Source organism: Miniopterus natalensis, chromosome 11 (genome assembly GCF_054644295.1).
Source record: "Miniopterus natalensis isolate mMinNat1 chromosome 11, mMinNat1.hap1, whole genome shotgun sequence".
In the NCBI taxonomy this organism is placed as follows: Eukaryota; Metazoa; Chordata; class Mammalia; order Chiroptera; family Miniopteridae; genus Miniopterus; species Miniopterus natalensis.
Genome location: NC_142091.1, coordinates 15,439,816 through 15,460,392, shown reverse-complemented (window position 1 = coordinate 15,460,392; position 20,577 = coordinate 15,439,816).

The window sequence follows — 20,577 nt, the reverse complement described above, 5'->3', positions numbered from 1 at the left end:
CCATTGATGAACATTTCAGTTTACGAATGCTGTAAACCCAGAAGTAAATGCTTCGATTTTTGAACATGCCTCAGAAGTTGAACATGCCACACGGCTTCTGCTGAGGGCAAGATCTTGAGGCCTAGCTGTTCACTGTTGATCCCTTGTTCACTGTTGAAATGTTTTCAAATGTTTCAGAACTTGAATGGTCTTCCAGAACAGATTACATTCGAAAACCGAGGTACCACTGTATTACTTTCAAATTGAATTAGCTCTTACAAGTGTACAGTATTCTTTTATAGTTCCAAAAGCATCCTTTTATATATAGAAATACAAAAGTATAAATTTAATAGTTTAGGCCAGTGAGCATAATCATACAACTAGTCAACAACGGATCTCAAATGTCAATGTCATTTTGACTCCCAACCTTGGACTCTATTCACTAAATTGTACTGCTTCCACGTGTACCCAAGTTGCCATAGCAGAAGGAAAGTACATCACTTACTACGTTGTTTTAGGAAACATTATACATATTCAAACACTTGGCAGCCAAAAGTAATCCAATGGAACAGATTCTTAATCTACGTAACCTTTTGGAAAACCTTTTGAGAGCTCAGGGGGGAGCCTGCAGAAGTCCGAAGTCACCATTACTAGGATGGCAAAACAAGGTGGCCAGGTTTCCCAGCTCACCCCTAAGTATTGTGGCCACACTGACAGCGACAAGAGACACAGAACTAAAAAACTTGTGGCTCAGTGCCACCTACTGGAAAATAATAGAAATGCGTCTTTATAGTAATTTGCTAGAGAAGTGCCACTCATATATAGATGCCTAGACAGAGAAGAAATCAATCAGATACCATGAATAACCAAGGTAGCGATGCAGCTCAAAGAAAATGAAAATCTCCAGAAAACACACTTAAACATATGGAAATATATGATATTAATGACAGAGAATTCAAAATAGAAGTTCTCAAAATACTGAGATGTGAGAAAATAGACAGGCAATTTGATGCACTCGAAAAACAAATTAACAAACAAAATGAGCACTTTACCAAAGAGATTGAAACTTTAAAAAAGAACCAAATAGAAATTCTGGATGTGAAGAACTCAATTAAAAAATCAAGAGTGAACTAGTGAGCATAGGAAATAGAATAGACCAGATGGAGGAAAGAATTAGTGATATCAAATATAGAAATCTAGAAATGATGCAGAGGGAAGAAGAGAGAGACTTGAGCATAAAACAAATGAAAGACCTCTACAAGAACTACCTAAACCATCAGAAAAAGCAATATAAGAATAATAGGCATGCCAGAAGAAGAAGAGAGGGAGAAGGGAGAGCCTATTTAAACAAATAGCTGATGAGAACTTCTCAAACTTATGGAAAGAGCTAGATCCTCAAAAACAAGAAGCAAACAGAACAGCTAAAGAGGCCTTCTCTAAGGCACATTGTATTAAAACTGTCATAAATTAAGTAACAAAGAAAAGAAGAAAGTAAACTATAAAGGAAAGCCCATTTGGTTACATCGGGCTTCTCAGCAGAAACTCAACAAGCCAGAAGAGAGTGGAACCAAATATTCTAACTACTGAAAAAGAGAAATGATCACCCAAGCAAGATATATCCAGCAAAGTAATCCTTTAGATATGAAGGAGAAATAAATACTTTTCCAGACATACTGAAGCTGAGGGAATTTATCACCAGAAGACCTCCGCTGCAGGAAATACTCAAGGGGGTTATTCTATCTGAAACAAAGAACAAAAGGTCACAAAACTACGAGTAAGATCACCAACAAACTTACAGGATAAACAGGGATCATTTGTGACAACAACGTAAAGGGGGAGGGAGTTTGAATCTGCAAAGGAGCATGGAGATCAAATGCATTCAAAAGAAAAAGGACTATTGTACATATGAAACTTTCTTTTTCATAAACCTAATGGTAACTACACACAACAAACCCCAAATTGAGACACATAGCTTAAAGAAAGAGGGAAGAGATGAAAGAAGTATGGGATACCACCAAACAAAAACAACGGAGAGAAATACAAAGGAAAAGAACCAATGGAGGCACAGAGCTACCAGAAAACAAAAGATAAAATGCCTATAGGAAATTCTCATATATCAATAATTACCCTAAATGTAAATGGACTGATTTCCGCAATAAAGAGGCACAGAGTAGCAGACTGGAGCGAAAAAAAAAAAAAAGCCCAACCATATGCTGCCTTCAGGAGACACATCTAAGCTGCAAAGACAAAGTTAGACTCAAAGTGAAAGAGTCAAAAATGATTCTCCAAGCAAATAGCCTCCACCGAAAAGCAGGTGTAGCCATACTTATATCTGACAAAATAGATTTCAAGTTAACAAAGGTAACAAGAGGCAAAGGTGGACATTTTATAATTATAAAGGGGACACTACATCAAGAAGACATAATGCTTCTTAATATATATGCACCCAATCAGGGGCACTGACATATGTAAAGCAACCACTCACAGAACTAAAAGGAGAAACAGACCATAACACAATCATAGTTGGGGACCTTAATACTCCTTTGATAGCTCTAGATAGATCATCCAAACAGAAAATCAATAAAGAACATTGGCCTTAAATGACATACTGGACTGAATGGACATAATTGGCATTTACAGAGCCTTTCATCCCAGAACATCAGATTATACATTCTTCTCCAGTGCACATGGAACATTCTCAAGGACAGACCATATGTTGGGTATTAAAACTAGCCTCAACAAATTCAAGAAGATTGAAATTATACCAAGCATATTCTCTGAGGCCAACGTAACCCTGATACCAAAACCCGGCAAGGATAACACAAAAAAAGAAAACTATAGACCAGTATCTCTGATGAATACAGATGCAAAAATCCTAAACAAAATACTAGCAAATCAAATACAACAATACATTAAAAAATAACACATCACGATCAAATAGGGTTCATTCCAGGGGCACAATATGGTTCAACATATGCAAGTTGATCAATGTGATACACCACATTAACAAAACAAAGGATAAAAATCACATGATCTTATCAATAGATGCAGAAAAAGCATTTGATAAGATACGTCTATTTATGATTAAAATACTCAATGAAATAGGCATAGAAAGAAAGCACCTCAACATAATAAAAGCCACATTTGACAAACCCTCAGCCAATATCATACTCAATGGTGAAAAAGTGAAAGCTTTTCCTCTGTAATCAGAAACAAAACAAGGATGCCCGCTCTCACCACTCTTATTCAACATAGTACTGGAAGACCAAGTCAGAGCAATGAGGCAAGAGAAATAAATAAAAGAGATCCAAGTGGGGAAGGAAGAAGTAAAAGTGTCATTTTTTGCAGATGACATGATTTGTATATAGAAAACCCAAATGGTTCCACCAAAAATATTAGAAACAATAAACAAACACAGTAAAGCTGCAGGATACAAAATCAATGTACAAAAATCTACTGCTTTCCTATATACTAACAATGAAACTTCAGAAAAAGAAATGACCCCTGGTGGATGGCTTGGTTGGTAGTAGCATTGTCCAGTATGGAAAAAAGTTGTGGGTTTGATTCCTACTCAGGACACATACCTAGGTTGCAGGTTCAATCCCCAGTTGGGGGATGTAAGGGAGGCAACAGATCTATGTTTCTCACATCGATGTTTCTCTCTTTCTCTCCCTCCTTCTCTGTCTAAATATATCCTATAAAACATATCAGTAAAAACATATCCTAGGGTGAGGATTAAAAAAGAAGAAGAAATTTTTAAAAACACAATTCCTTTTGCAATTGCAGCCAAAAGAATAAAATACCTAGGAATAAACTTAACAAAGGATGTGAAGGACCTATATACTGAAAATTACAAAGCATATTTAAAAGAGAAAAAGACACAATGAAATGGAAAGATATTCTGTGTTCATGGATTGGAAGAATCAGTATAGTAAAAAGACCATATTACCCAAAGCAATATAGAGATTTAATGCAATCCTCATCAAAATCTCAATGTCATTTTTTAAAGAATTAGAACAAAAAAACATCAGATTTGTATGGAACCACAAAAGACCCCAAAGAACCAAAGCGATTCTGAGAAAAAAGAACGAAGCCAGAGGTATCACACTACCTGACTTCAAATTATACTACAGAGCAACAATAATCCAAACAGCATGGTATTGGCAGAAAAACAGACACACAGACAAATGGAACAGAATTGAGAGCCCAGGAATAAAAACCACATATATATGGGCAAATAATTTTTGACAAAGGAGCCAAGAGCACACGATGGAGCAAAGAAAGCCTCTTCAATGAATGGTTCTGGGAGAATAGGAAAGCCACATGCAAAAGAATGAAACTAGATTACAATTTGTCCCCATGTACAGAAATTAATTCAAAATGAATCAAAGACCTAAATATAAGATCTGAAACAATAAATTACATAAAAGAAAACATAGGTACTAAACTTGTGGAACTTGGTTGTAGAGAACATTTTATGAATTTGACTCCAAAGGCAAGGGAAGTAAAGGCAAAACTAAATGAATGGGACTAAAAAGCTTCTGCACAGCAAAAGAAACCAACAACAAAACAATCAGGCACCCAACTGAATGGGGGATGATATTTGCAAACAACAGCTCTGACAAGGAGTTAATATCCAAAATATATAAAGAACGCATACAGCTCAACACCAAACAATCCAATTAAAATATGGTCAGAAGAGCCCTGGCTGGCGTGGCTCAGTGGTTAGAGCACTGGCCTGCACACCGAGGGGCCACGGGTTCAATTCCCAGTCAAGAATACTTACCTGGGTTGCAGGTTCAATCCCTGGCCCCCAATCAGGGCACAAGCGGGAGACAACCAATCGATGTGTCTCTTTCCCATCAATGTTTCTCTCTCCCTCTTTCCCTCCCTACTTCTCTTGAACGCTCTCTTAAAAAAAAAAAAAAAAATCAATGGAAAAAGTATCCTTGTGTGAGGATTAACAACAAAGTGGGCAGAGGACATGAACAGACACCTCTCCCAGGAAGACATACAAGCAGCCAATAGATACATGAAAAGATTTTCAACTTCGCTATCTATTAGAGAAATGCAAATCAAACGTACAATGAGATACCACCTCACATTTGTTAGAATGGCTATTATCAACAAGACAAATAATAACAAGCACTGTAGAGGTTGTGGAGAAAAGCGAACCCTCTTCACCGCTGGTGAAAATGCAGACTGGTACAGCCACCATGGAGAACAGCAGAGTGGTTCCTCAAATAATTAAGAATAGAGCTACCATATGACTCAGCAATCCCTCTCCTGCGTGTCTACCCAAAAAACTCGAAGACATTTATTCTCAAAGATATGTGCACCCCTATATTCATTGCAGCATTATTCATGGTGGCCAAGACATGGAGACAACCAAAGTGTCCTGAGATAGAGGACTGGGTAAAAAAGATGTGGTGCGTGGACGCAATGGATACTACTCAGCCATAAGAAAAGATGAAATACTGCCATTTGCAACAACATGGTTGGCCCTTGAGACTATTATGTTAAGAGAAATAAGTCAGAAAAAGCTAAGAACCATAGGATTTCACTCATGTGTGGGATAGAAAACTGAAACTCATACACACAACAGTACAGTGGTTATCAGAGGAAAAGGGATAGGAGAGTGGGTGAAAGGGTCCAAATATATGCTGATGGAAGATGGTTTGACTCTGGGTGGTGGGCCCATAATGCAATATACAGATTATGTATCAGAGAAATGTGCACTTGCAACCTATATGATCTTATTAACCAATGTCACCCCAATAAATTTAGTTTAAAAAGTAAAGTACGATAGCAAAAATTAAAAATTCAGCAGAGCACACTCAGCCTCTCGGGAGCATGTCCACACCTTTCTTCCCTCTCAGGGGTGTATCTCCTAAACTCTAAGGGTTCCCACGAGACTCACAACCAGGGGAGGAATGGGCAGCCAGCGGCTCATCCTGGGATAACTCCCTTTACCTGTCTCCATGACCCCTTTTCTCTGACTTTCCAGTGAGCTAAAGCAGCCCCACCTAGTCTTATTTCTTTCCTATAACATGTCTAGAGAGCCAAAGCAGCTCTACCTAGGCTTTCCTGCTGCTTCTCCTATCCTAAGCCCTTCCTTGTTTCATTGCCCCCAGCTTTAATAAACGTACTCTCAAAATCAAAATAAATAAGTTAAATTAAAATTCAACAGAAATATTGAAACATAAAGTTGAGAGACTCTTCTAAGAAGTAGTAGAGATAGAAAATGGGAGATAAACAATAAGAAAATCAGAAAATATGTCCAAAAGATCTTTCATCCAACTTTTAAATCAGGCATTTCAGAAAGAGAACAAAAAAAAAAATGGAAAAAAGGAACTTCTCAAAGTAAAAACAAATAGAAAAAGCCTTAGAATTTAAAAGTCAGAGTATCCAAAATGAAAGAGCTCATACTGAAACAAAAAAGTCACATCATTGTAAAATGTTATGAAGCCATATAGAAAGAAAGGATCCAAAAAGCTTCCAGAGAGGAAAAGCAGTAGTCTCTGCGCAAACATTTAAGAATGAAAACGGCACTGGACTTCTCAACCACTACACCGGACCCTGGGAGACAATGCAAAGAGGTCTTCAGAATTCTGATGGAAGTTAGTGCCAACCATAAAATACTATATTCCAAGCAAACTGTTAAGTAAATATGATAGTAAAATAAAGACATTTTTAGACATGAAAAGTTCTCAAGAAAATTTTTCTGTCTGTGCATCCTTTTGGGGGAAGCTGTTGGAGAATGTGATCCACCAAATCAAAAAGTCTATCAAGAAAGAAAAAGAGATGGTGGAGTGGCAGGTGGAGTGGATCGGCTCCCTAAATCACTATTCTAACTGCCCTGTGTGCCTCTCTGGTTGTGTAAAGGCTGTTAAGCTAAAAACTGCATTTGCCCAATCCTCTTGAAGATGCATGCACGTAAGACTTGAATTCAGAACTGAGTTAAGTGGAGAATGAGTATTTAAGATGCATGGCATCTGTTTGTGTGTTTTTCTTTAAGATTTTTAATTGGTTTTGAGAGAGAGAGGAAGGGAGTTGGAGAGAGGGAGAAACACTGATGTGAGAGTGGAACATCAATCGTCTGCCTCCTGCACGTCTCCCATCAGGGATCGAGCCTGCAGCCAGGCATGTGCCTTGACCAGGAATCAAGCCATCAACCTTTGGGTGCAGGGAATGACATCCAACCAACTGAGCCACACCAGCCAGGGCATGGCATCAGCATTTTTGCTAGCAAGTGTGACATATTTTTGCTCTGACAGTGCAGTGTCAGCGTCCTGATTTCTGTGTCAGAGCTAAGAGGATCTGTTCCTGTAGACAGTCACAGCATGGCTTCCTGATTCCCCAGCATCCTTGTCAGGGCACATGTGGCAGAGCTCCAGCAGCCAATCTTGTTCTGAGGGTGCTCTCCGGAGGCCCAGCCTAGAGTCTGCTCCTCCAGTCCTCTTCATTATTTTCGCCACTGAATTCCTGTATAAAATCATTTTCTGCCTGCCCTAGCCAGTTTGGCTCAGTGGCTAGAGCGTCAGCCCACAGACTGAAGGGTCCCGGATTAGATTCCGACCAAGGTCACGTACCATCAGTCGCAGGCTTGATCCCCCATCCTGGGTAGGGGTGTGTGCTGGAGGCAACCAATCAATGGGTCTCTCTCACATCTCTCTCTCTCCCCCACCCCCAAACACACTCTCTCTCAAAAGCAATGGAAAAAAGTATCCTCAGGTGAGCATTAAAAAAAAAAAAAATCATTTTCTGCTTAAAATAGCTGGAGCGCTTTCTGTTGTCTATCTGTACCCAAAAGGACTGTAGGCAACAGACATTCAAGGAAGGAGTCTGGGATTATGTGACCTGGACTTATTTGAAAAGAATGGGGATTTGCCCGACCAGCAGGCCCAGTGGTTGAGCATCGACCTAGGATCCAGGAGATTGCTTCAATTCCCCGTCAGGGCACATGCCCAGGTTGCGGGCTTGATTCCCAGGTGGGGGCGTGCAGGAGGCAGCCGATCAGTGACTTTCTCATCATTGATGTTTCTCTCTCTCTCTCTCTCTCCCTTCCTCTCTCAGAAATCAATAAAGATATATTTTTTTTAAAAAAGAATGGGGATCTGTTACAATTAGAAGATGGGGTACTGATGGTCCATGTCACCCAGTGGCATATTACTTAAATTATCACTTGTGTTATAATGAAGTGCCTTTTGTAGTCACAGCTTTGGTGGAATGAGTAGCCAAAGCTATAGCACAGTGTGATGTGCATAAAAAAATATAAATACTGAGAGTTTCAGGTTATTTTTTGACTCTCTGGGTTGCTTTAAATCCACTCTACAGCACTAATTTGCCTTTTACCTCCAGATAAAAACTGAGGCCATGGACTTTTCAAGCCACCCTTTTAGTCACTCAAGGTCACACAACACACACCCAATTCAATAATAAAAATCTCCTGTTCCATGATTCAAAGTTGTGGCTTCTCCCCTCGCCCCCACCCCCTTACCCTATCCCCACCCCAACTCTGGCTGCAATCAGGGAAGGGGGAAGGCAGCTTCTGTCTCTACACAGCCTAGTGCTTCTTCTCCTCCCGCATCTTGCCAGTCCTGGGTCTGGACACTCTAGAGTGTGAGTGCATGGAAAGGGAAGGGGAGAGGGAAGCAGAAAAACTCATACCTAACTGGCACTCTCGTGGTGATATGGCAAATGCTCTCTGGTCAGGGGAGATTTGAAACCAGCTCTTTTTTTCCCAGGCACTTTGGTAGATTTGTGGGCTCTTCATAAATCCCACATCACCAGGAAGCTTTCACTCGCCAGTCCCTTGCCATGGGCCCCTTGCCATGGATATTCCAGCCATTTATTTGCTGCTCCTTCCACAGTCCATGGGCATCCAATGGTACACCTCCACAGAGCCCTTCTGGATGGGACCTAAGACACTTCCATGCTGGCTCTCTCATGTGCATGATTTCCTTCCAGAAAACACTTACTCATCCTTTGCCCAAATGAAGTAGAGAAATGCAGGTTATAAAAAAAGAGAAAGGAATAAATAATAAACAGATGATAGATTGATTGATAGATGATGATGATGATGATGATAGATGATAGATAGATAGATAGATAGATAGATAGATAGATAGATAGATAGATAGATAGATAGATAGATGATAGATAGATGATTGATAGATAGATGATAGAGATAGATTAGATAGATGATAGATAGATAGATAGATAGATAGATAGATAGATGATAGATAGATAGATAGATAGATAGATAGATAGATAGATAGATAGATAGATAGATGATAGATAGATAGATGATAGAGAGATAGAGAGATAGATAGATGATAGATGGATAGATGATAGATAGATAGATAGATAGATAGATAGATAGATAGATAGATAGATAGATAGATAGATGATAGATAGATAGATAGATAGATAGAAGATAGATAGATAGATAGATAGATAGATAGATAGATAGATAGATGATAGATAGATAGATAGATAGATAGATAGATAGATAGATAGATAGATAGATAGAGATAGATAGATGATAGATGATAGATAGATAGATAGATAGATAGATAGATAGATAGATAGATAGATAGATAGATAGATAGATGATAGATAGATAGATGATAGATAGACAGACAGATAGATAGATGATAAATAGATGCAGGTTAGTCCCAACATACCAGCAACCCCTCCTTTGCTCTTGAATTGGAACACATAGCCAGCAAGGCTCTCACTCTAGATTTCTCAGGCGGAGCTCAATATCCCCAAACTACAGGGAGTAAGTATTGAGCTCTGTGAGTGGTCTTGTCGAGGCCCTTTCCCTGCACTTGAGATGAGGGGTAGGCATCCCAGGGGAGGGGAGAAGAAACTCACAGAACACTACCAACTCTCTCCAAAACTCTCCTCTCATCGCTAGTGATCAATGACTTTTTATACTCCCTTTATAGGTGATTTTTATATTCTCTATATAGGTAGAGGTTTAGGAGTTGAGTGACCAGGTTTGGGTGTCTCCTTTGAAGTTTTCTTATCTTGGTCTGAAGACTTACTTCATAGTATGACCTCTGTTGTACAGGAGATTCCGTTGCAACTGCCGTTATATCTTGTTACATTGTGCAAAAATTTAAATTTAAATGATGGATTTTCACTACACTAGATACTTTTTAAGGTCTCTTCCAGCTCTACAAACTGATGTGTGTGGGTGGGGGAAGGTGTGTTTGAAGAGGAGAGGAGGAAAGGGGGTGCAAGTGTGGGGGGTGTTATGTGATCGGGAAAGAGTGTAGCAGCAGGCCAGGTACATCCTGTTTACCCTCCCTGAAAGACTCCAAAGAAGAGGCTGAAAGGATGGCCACACAAGATTTCAAAGAAGTCTGGCCAGCCACCATCATTTGAAGATAGCTCAAGAAAGTGTTTTGGGGCGGGGGGAGAACCCTCTTTTTCTCCACTTTGAGATCTTTAGGGTGTGAGGGAAATGCAGTTCAATATATTTCACTCTAGGGAGGACCATAATAGTGACTCTTTTATAATATTACCAGGTCTCTTGGTTTTTAATAAAAATAAATGGGCCCTCTTTTGCAGTAACTCCATGAATGCATTATTGAAAGATGCAGGCTACTTTCAGGTTGCCTATTCCTAATGAAATGTTGCTTGGTCGAAAATGTAGTAAAAGCTAAATCATTTCTTAAGGAATAATCAGAGCCCAAGCCTTTAGCTCTGATGAGGTGAATAGGTCCTAAACAGCCTTTGGTAGACTTCCAATCAGAAATAACTGGCATACGGGAAGGCTTAGAATTGGAAGAGAGCCAATTCTCTTTCCTCTTCCTCAATAATATTGATTTCTGAACATATTTGTAAAGCAAAATTTTCTAAATGTTTTAGGCTTGGTTCTAGAGAAAAATTTGCTTTTATTTTCACAGTTCAGAAATTCCAACAAAATTGCTTTCAACGGTCTTGAAATTCATTGTGATGATTTATATACTCTGACCTTTGATTCATTTAATTTCCAGTGATGGGAAAAGTGAGGGAAGGAAAAACTAGAGTGATCAATCATCAAGTTAGTCACCCTCGGCAAAACTGTCCATTTGACAGGTAAAAATTGCATAACATTGATTTAATTTACATTTCCTTGATTACTAGTGAGGTTAGGCATTTTTTTCAGTGCTTAATGGCCATCATATTTCTTCATTTGTAAATAACTTGTTCACAGGTAGAATGGTCTTTTGATAAATCAGATAGCAGTTTCCAGTGGGGTAAAGACAAACTGGCCCTTTTCTTTTTAAATTTGCTTCTTAATGATACTGCTCTTGGGTGAGATTACAGGCCCCTAGCCATAAAACAAAACAAAACAAAACAGAAGTACCAGCCTTCATCTCAAATGTAAGTCAGTTTTAGTGTTTTTGCTATAACTGATCTGCTCTCTATTTTCAGAAAAGAAATGTTTCCAGAAAGTCAACTATTCTAAAAATAAATTCATACCCTTGAAAGATAGATACCAATGTTTAACTTACTTCTATCATAAACTTACACAAGTTAACTCATTGAGTTACCTACTTGTATTTTCACTTTGAATGGTTGAGATAGGCATTAGTTTCACCTAATTTTAAAATTTTCTAGGTTAAGTTACGAAACTCATGCTCTATTGTATTGAACTGTGGGTTTTGAAGACCCTTTCACCTATGTGCTAAAGTGAGTTCCAAACTAGTTCGTGAGGAGAACCTAGGCCCTACCGAAGAGTAGTCTCTTGGCCTACTACCATGCCCTTATAAGGCTCTTCTGTCTTCAAAAGAGGTTGTCGATTCTATTCCCAACTCAGCTGACTATTAAAATTTATGACTCTACCTTTAACTACACTACAGGTGCATGGCAATGACAATAACACTGAATTCACAATACCTGCCCAAAATGAAACAAATAATAATTTATGGAAGATTGACTGAGTGGTCTATTCTTCTAGTTTATGCTAAGATCTATTATTAAGAAAGACCAAATCAGTCCTAGCCAGTTTGGCTCGGTGTTTAGAGCATCGGCCTGTGGACTGAAGTGTCCCAGTTTCAATTTCAGCCAAGGGCTAGTACCTCAGTGGCAGGCTCAATTCCCCAGCCCTGGTAGGGGCGCATGCGGGAGGCAACCAATTAATGTGTCTCCCTCACCTCGATGTTTCTCTCTCTGTCTCTCTCTTCTGCTCTCTCTGAAAAGCAATGGAAAAAAATATCCTTGGGTGAGGATTTAAAAAGAAAGATTGAATCAGAAGGGAGCTGACCCTAGCCTCTCAGCATCTGTTCTTGCTGAATTAAGCTCAGACATGATGCCATTGGCCTACACCGAGGGGCATTTATGTGAAACAATCATATTCACAGGCCTCTCAGTTTCCTGGCCCCCTCATTTCCATGGACATTTTTTATCTACACGACCTGAAGTACCTGCTCTCCAGAGTCACATCCTAGATGTCCTCACCAGAAACTGTACCACTTCCAAAATGACAAATCTAACAGCCTCTTTGCTCCTTTACTCAAGAAGCATATTGCCACACTCTTCATCTCCTTAAGAGCAGCTATCCATTGACACCATGACCACCACTACCACTTTCAATCTATCAAGGTTTTCCTGATTTTCTCTCTTATCCACCTTAGGTAACATGGCCTAAATTTATAATCATTTAGGCATATCTCAGAGATATTGCCTATTCGATTCTAGACCACTACAATACAGCAAATATTGCAATAAAATGAGTCATAAAAAATTTTTGGTTTTCCAGTACATATAAAAGTTTTCCAGTACATATAATATACTGTAGTCTGTTAAGTATGCATACCATCATGTCCAAAAAACCAATGTAGATACATTAGTTTAAGAATTTAAGAATACTTTATTGCTAAAAAATACTACCATCATCAGAGTCTTTAAGTCGTCGTAATCTTTTCGCTGGTAGAGTCTTGCTTCAGTATTGATAGATGTTGGTTAGGGTGATGGTTGCTAAAGGCTGGGGTGATTGTGGTAATTTCTTAAAGTAAGACAACAATGAAGTTTGCCATATCTATTGACTCTTCCTTTCACTTGAACACCTAGAGACCATTGTAGGGTTATTAATTGGCCTACTTTCAATGTTGTTGTGTCTCAGGAAATAGGGAGGCCTGAGGAGAGGGAGGGAGATGGGGGAACAGCTGGTTGGTGGAACAGTCAGAACACACACAGCATTTATTGATTATATTTGCCAACTTACATGGGCAGGGTTTGTGGTGCCCTGAAAGAATTACAATAATAACATCACAGATCATAATAATGAAAATTTTGAAATATTGCAAGAACTAACAAAACATGACACACAGAGACAAAGAGAGCAAATGCTTTTGGGAAAATGGCACCCATAGACTTGCAGGGTTGCCACAAACCTTCAATTTGTAAAAATGCGATGTCCACGAAGCACAACAAAGGGAAGCTCAATAAAACAAGGTATGCCTGTCATTTAAAAATCCAAGGATAAGTCTTGCTTTAGCTTGATCCTGTGGATCAGACCATATCAAAAGAACTTAGTTTCTTTTCTGGGTTTAAGAGTCTCTGCTTCCATCCTAGCTGGTTTGCTCAGTGGTTAGAGCGTTGACCCGTGGACTGAAGGGTCCTGGGTTCAGTTCCGGCCAAGGGCACATAACTCAGTTGCAGGCTCAATCCCCGGCCTTGATCAGGGTGTGTGCAGGAGGCAACCAATCGATGTGTCTCTCTTACATCGATGTTTCTCCTTCTCTCTCCCTCCCTCCCTCCCTCCCTCTCTCTCTCTCTCTCTCTCTCTCTCTCTCTCTCTCGCTCCCTCCCTCTTCCTCCCTCCCTCTTCCTTCCACTCTGAAAAGCAGTGGAAAAAATATCCTCAGAAGAGAATCTGGAAAAAAAAAAAAAAAGAGTCTCTGCTTCCACTCTTAGGCTGCCTCTCTCCTCATGATGGCAAGGAGGCTGTACTCATTAGCCTCAAAACTTCAACTCCAATTGCAAGAGATATTCCCTTTACTAATAGCTTTCCCTAAAGTTCTGGGATTCACTAAAAATCATTCTAAGGGTGCGTACTTCACCCCTCCCTCTTCTGGCTTGCTAGAATATGGATATGATAGCTGGTGCTGATGCAGTCACTTTGGAGTAGAAACCACATATAGAGCACGGCCAAGCCATACAGACAGAGCCGGGGTCCCTACCTTTGGAAAACTGCCCTATTAGTCCTGGACACCCCTTTATACTTCTTTGACATGAAAGAGAAATAAACTCCCATCTTGTTTAAACCATTGTAATTTTATCATTTTTCTTTTTCTATCATTCACAGTCTAATCTAATCCTCACCTGTGCAAAGAGGATGGTGTTGAGATAGACCATGGCGTTCAGGAGCCACAGATGGTATAATAATGTAAGCGCAGACAGAAGTAGGCGGAGGAAAACCGAATGGTGACTAAAGCACATCTTTTACGCCATCCTAATTCATTTAAATTTTATTCTTTAAGCACTGCGTGTGTGCACGTACAGGGGGGATTTGAAATAGCTGGAGCTAGGCATAATATGATTAGATTATTGAATATGTTAGAAAGATTCTTCAGGTGATATGATGGATATTTTAGAGGTGGGCAAGACAAGGGGAATTGAGTTTATAGCAACTCTAGCAAGAAATAAGGAACAAAATCAGGGCAACCAGTGTTAGGGAAAGCAAAGAGGGGACAGATTTGGAAATATATAAAGGCAGAGTGGGCCAGAATTGTTCAACCTGAACAGCTTCTGAGGCACTAGAGGCAAACAGGCACAGTTACGAGACTACCACTGGCTGATGCAAGAAGTCCAAAATGGTCGTGCCACAGAGTCAACATGAAAAAGCATAGCTACTGGTGGTGTAGATCTTTCATTTACCACTTGTGTCTATAGTTTTCATGAAAGTCTTCAGACTCACGTGCATATTGTGTCTGAGTAAATATGCACAGTTTATTGGAGTGTTTTTAGCAGGCAAGATGCCTTCAATCCACTGCCTCAGGCATGCAAGTGAACTGTAACTTCATCCTTCTACAACTCAATGTCGTCTTTATTTTTAGCCTTCTTAACCTAATGTAGTTCTTTATTTTTCCCCAGCCATTGTAAGTTTAAACTTTTGTCAATTCATGATTTTTTTCCCTCCCTCCCCATATTTGTTCAGGCCATTTAAACTCCTAAGTGTTTATATGAGCTCACTGTATTACAGGTAGGCTGTAGAAATGGACATTGGTCCAACTGAGAGATGACAAAAGCCTTCACTAATGCAATGGCTGTAAAGTCTTATCTTTTAAGTACAGAGGACTATATAGAGGCAATTCCACTACTCAGATGCCCCTTACGACAAATATAATAAAATCAAAATAATGCCCACACAAGTTAGAAAAATATTATTACATTTTTTAAAGTACAAATTGACTTCTAATTCACTTTGGATGGCCTGTCCTCTCCAGGAAAAAAAAAAAATTGTAAAGACACAAATCATAATTTTTTAGAGCACTGAGAATGGCATGAACATACATCTCAAGCTGACTTCTAATTTTATGCAATTATTTCCATCCATGCTTTTCATATATTTTGGAAAAGCTCTATTTGACTCAAACAGTCCCATTAGATAGTTAAATAAGAGTTAAATGAGGCTAGTTAACCAGTTCAAATCAGAACTTTGGTTTTAGTTTAATCTGCCTCTGATTGTGAGGATCAGGATATTTGAGGTACTGAGGATCTTAATCACTTCATGTGGACCCCACAATAGTCTGCCTCAAGACTCCCTGGTGGAATCTCTAGGAAAATATCCAGTTTTAACATCAAATTTAATTTATTATCAAATTAATCCTTGGTAGCAAAAGATTATGAAACACTCAATTTATAAATACAAAATTATAACTAATAAAACCCTGTCTCGACTCTCCATACCCAGAAATTTTTTCTTTAATTCTCATATAAAGTCTAAAAGAATGGTGCTTCCATTTACTAAGCTGATGAAGACTGAGAGAGGAGCAGACTCTTCTTGGTGTTTTCTCACTTGTATATCATAACACCCATGCTGAGTATATAAAGCACTTCTTAGTGTTTAATGTAGTAAACACAAAACACAAAGAGCACATGGAGGGTTTCTGAGCATTTTAAGAGACTCTCAAAGCCAGAAGATGCATTAGAGATCATCTAGCTCACTGCTTTTTGAAATTTTTTGCTTTGATCCAAAAGAAAGAAATTTTACATCTTGACCCAGAGCAGCGAGAGCACGCACACACACACACACATACACACACACACTATTGAAACAAAAGCTTCAGGAAGCAAACATCCCTATTATGAACAATATACACTGGTGTTTTCTTTTGTTTGAATTCTGGTAGTTACCTATAAAATTGATTTTATTACCCCCAGTTTCAAAAACATGGAGGAAGCTCAACCTTTTTACTGTCTAGATAAGGAAACAGAAACCCAAAGAGAGTAGGTGATTTATAAAAAACTCCCAAATTTAGTGACAATACTGGGACCTGAACACAGGTCTCTTGACTCCTGATCAACAAACAATAGAACGAGGTTAGATCCTCCTTCCCAGCTCTTCCCAGATTTTCACTTCCTTTTAAAAATATATCTTAGCATAGCCTGAGTAACAGCTTAAGCAGTTTTCTTAAATGTGTCCTACCTACCTGCTTTGTTTTCTAAATTTACACTTTTATAAACATAAACACAACATAACATTTTAATTAAAACATTACATAATTTATACTCAGCATGCATATCCAAATATAATTGAAATTAAGGTTACTCATGGATTATTCAAAGCCAAATTTTAGTAATCATAAACTTAATTTTAGTTCATCATGAAGCTCATCAGGTTGTATGCACACTGCACATATATAGAAGTTCAGGTTCATAGAGAATTATAATTAAGTTTGTTTCCACTTGATGAGAATTTATAGAGCACCACTATGTGCTAGTTTTGTGTGTGCTGGGGAAATAACAATGAATTAATAAGTCCCTCTGGCCTTGGGGAACTTATAAGCTAGCGAGAGAGATAGTCAAACCAATAGCCATAATTCAATATGAGATATATTATAGAAGATAAGTACAGAGTAGTCTTTGCTTAACTGCTGTAAGACACAGATGAGGAAGAAATCGATTCTCCTTGGGGGTATAGATGGTTTAGGAAGACTACAATGGAGAGGTAATATTTGTTCTGTGCCTTGAAAGATGAATAGAAATTTGCTGACCAGATGAAGGGTAAAAGGGATATAAGGAAGGAGACAATAGCTTTGGGGGAGGGAAAGTGTAGCATGTCATGTAGAGGAATCACTACCTAGATTACAGGTGCCACATTATGATTGGTCATATTTGACATAATTAGGTATTTAGATTTTCTCCTAGGGTGAATGAGCCATCAAAGGTGTTTAATAAACTAATTCTAGAAAAAACGTAGATACTAAATGGTAGGCTATTGTGGTTGAATTGTATCCTCCAAGAAAGATATGAAGTCCTACCTCCAGTACTTCAGAATGCAGCTTATTTGAAAACAGTCTTTGCAGACCAGGTGATCAAGTTAAGGTGAAGTCATTAAAGGGAACCTTAATCCACTATGACTAGTGTCCTTATAAAAAGAGAAAATTTGGACACAGACACAAACATGCACAGAGGTAAGACTATGTGAAGAGACACAAAAAATGCCAAGTGAAGATGAAGGACTGGAGTGATATTCTACACTCCAAGGAATGCCAAGATTGCTGGCAAACCACCAGAAGCTAGGAAGGAGGCATGGAACAGACTCTCCCTTACAGCCCTCAGAAGGAACCAACCCTGCCCACACCTTGATTTTAGACTTCTAGCCTCCAGAAATGTGAGACAATAAATTTCTGTTACAGTTGTCCCTCGGTATCTGTGAGGGATTGGTTCCAGGAGCCCTTTGATATCAAAATTTGAGGATGCTCAAGTCCCTTATATAAAATGGCGTATTTGCATATAACCCACATACATCCTCCCATATACTTTCAGTCATCTCTAGATTACTTATAATACCTAATACAATGTAAGTGCTATGTATATAGTTGCTATACTATATTGTTTGGGGAATAATGACAAGGAAAAACAAGTCTCTGCATGTTCAGTATAGATGCCTAGGTCTAACTACATAGTACATGTCAGCCAAAAGGTAATTTTTTTTTATCTGAATAATTTTGATCCAAGGTTGGTTGAATCTATGGCTATGAAACCCACATATACAAAGGGCTAACTTTATTTTAAGCTATTCTGTTTCTGGTACTTTTTAAAAAAATTGATTTGAGAGAGAGAGGAAGGGAGGGAGAGAAACATTGATGTGAGAGAGAAACATCGATCAAACAGTTGCCTTCCATATGTGTCCCAACTAGAGATCAAACCTGCAACCTGGGTATGTGCCCTGACCTGGAATCAAACCCGCCACATTGTGGCGTACAGGACAACAATCCAACCAACTGAGCCACACTGGCCAGGGCTGTTTCTGGTACTTTGATACAGAGCCCTAGGAAACTAACATAGGCTATCCAGCACTGCAGTCTAACGTGATGAGACTGAACAAAGACAGTGACAATGGGGCATTCAGAAGTATAGAAATCTGAAAGATATTGATGAGGTAAAAGCAACAGGATTTAATGATTGGCTGAATATGCCCAAAGAGAGGGAGGAGTCCAAGATGGATACACAGCACAAACCCCCAGCCTCCAAATTCAACACCACAAGCTCTCACTTGTCTAGGGAGCTTGAATAGATACTAAAGCCATTAACCAATCTGTGACTATATAAGAGAAAACATGGCAAGAAAGCTACTCGGTTCACTTTTGAACATTAAAGAGAATATATTTGTAACACAAAGGGAAGGCATTGATCTACCTTTTCTCCAGGACTGCTAGTACCCCAGATACCCCATCCAAAGGGATTGGCCTGCTGCGTGATTGTGTCTCACTGGCCATATCTCTTTGGTATGAACACCTGTTCCAAACTGGAACAACTAGGTTGTCTCTGCAGAGTAATGGAAATCAGTCTTCACATGTATCTAGATGTCTAACATGAAAACTGCAGCAACTTTAGTATTCCATAGAGACTAAGTAGTAGAAAAAACTGGTTTGCAGAGTAATAAGAATTAAGCAGATGTTAGTAGGAAGTAAATATGAGAGAGACAGAGACACAAGCTGCTTGGTTTCCTTACAGCTTTCCCTTTCCTGGTTCCAATCCCTTTCTAATACCAGGTGCACTCCTTCCTGTGGATTCTGTGAGAAAATACTTCTGTATCCTTATGATAAGTTCACTCATCTTTTTCTGTCCCCCTAACTGGAGTTTGTTTCAAAGATACCTAACCAACAAAAACATGTTGAGTCTCAATGTGTATCCAACATCTAAGAGGAGAGAGGTAGTTGGAAATGGGGGTCTGAAGACAGAGCTGAGGTTGGGGGAAGGTCATACGGTTTGGGTAAGGGGGTAACCAAAATCAGGAGCAGATGAAGTCATCTGAAACAGCTCAAAGTGAAGGGGGGGAAGGGTAAAGAGAGGAAATACCGATCTCTTAGGAACTTCAATATACATACTAGAAGACATAAGTCACGGAAAGAGAAGTCAGTGAAGAAGTTTAAAAAGAACAGGAAACTAGGAGAGAATGTTTTTATAGAAACCAAGAAATAAGAGTTTTCAGGTTGTACTTGTAGAAAATCCAACGAGTAGCTTAAACAGGTATTAATTTATTTGTCGCAAACAAGAAGATGTCCGGAGCTGGAACAGCCGATGGACAAGTCCATCAGGGACTTAGGCTCTTCCTCTCTCTCCTTCCACCATCTTTAGCATCCAGACTTCATCTTTATGGTCAGACGGTGGTTGATAACACTTTCCAGGTGGGCAGGAAAAGGAAAGGAAAAGGGAGAAGGGCAGTAAGGGTGCCAGAGTCTTATCAGAAAAGCAAAAAACGCTGCCAGAAGCCCTACTTATGTCTCATGGGCCGTCCCTAACTGGAGCACTAGAAGAACTGGCTAAGAGCTGGGTCAGCCTCTCAGCTTTTTGTAACAGAGTATGATCAACAAAAGCTACCAGGAGGTCAGGAAGAATGATAGAGAGATGGGGGAGACAGACAGGAGGACACAGCTGTGTTGGAAAACCCCTGGTAACCTTATCAAGAGCAATTTCAGGGTGTATCAGGCCTGGGGAGGGTTGTTGAAGATTAACGGGTCGGTGAGAAGTGAGAATAAATGGTTCTTTCCTAATGTTTGAAAACAAGGTTAATGTAGGAAGCAACAATCTAAAGGAGAGGCATAGTGGACAGATACTTTGGTTTTAGGATTGCGGGTGTTTGAGCATGTTAATAGGCTGGGGAGTAGAAACATTTGGAAAGGGGGAGATTTGAGGTATAAATGCTATGAAACAAAGATCAACCGTTGGAAAACCGTCCAAGGTGGCAGGGGATTGAGGATATTCTCTTCCTCCAAATCAAGAAAGGAAGAATAAAGGCGATGGTACAAGTTTACACGCGGACAGGAAGAAACGTGAAATTGTTGAAAATTCTATTTTGGCAAAAATACACTTTTAAAACTGGTGCAAAAGATAAAGTTCGACTCCACTACAGTATTTCCCAGTTTT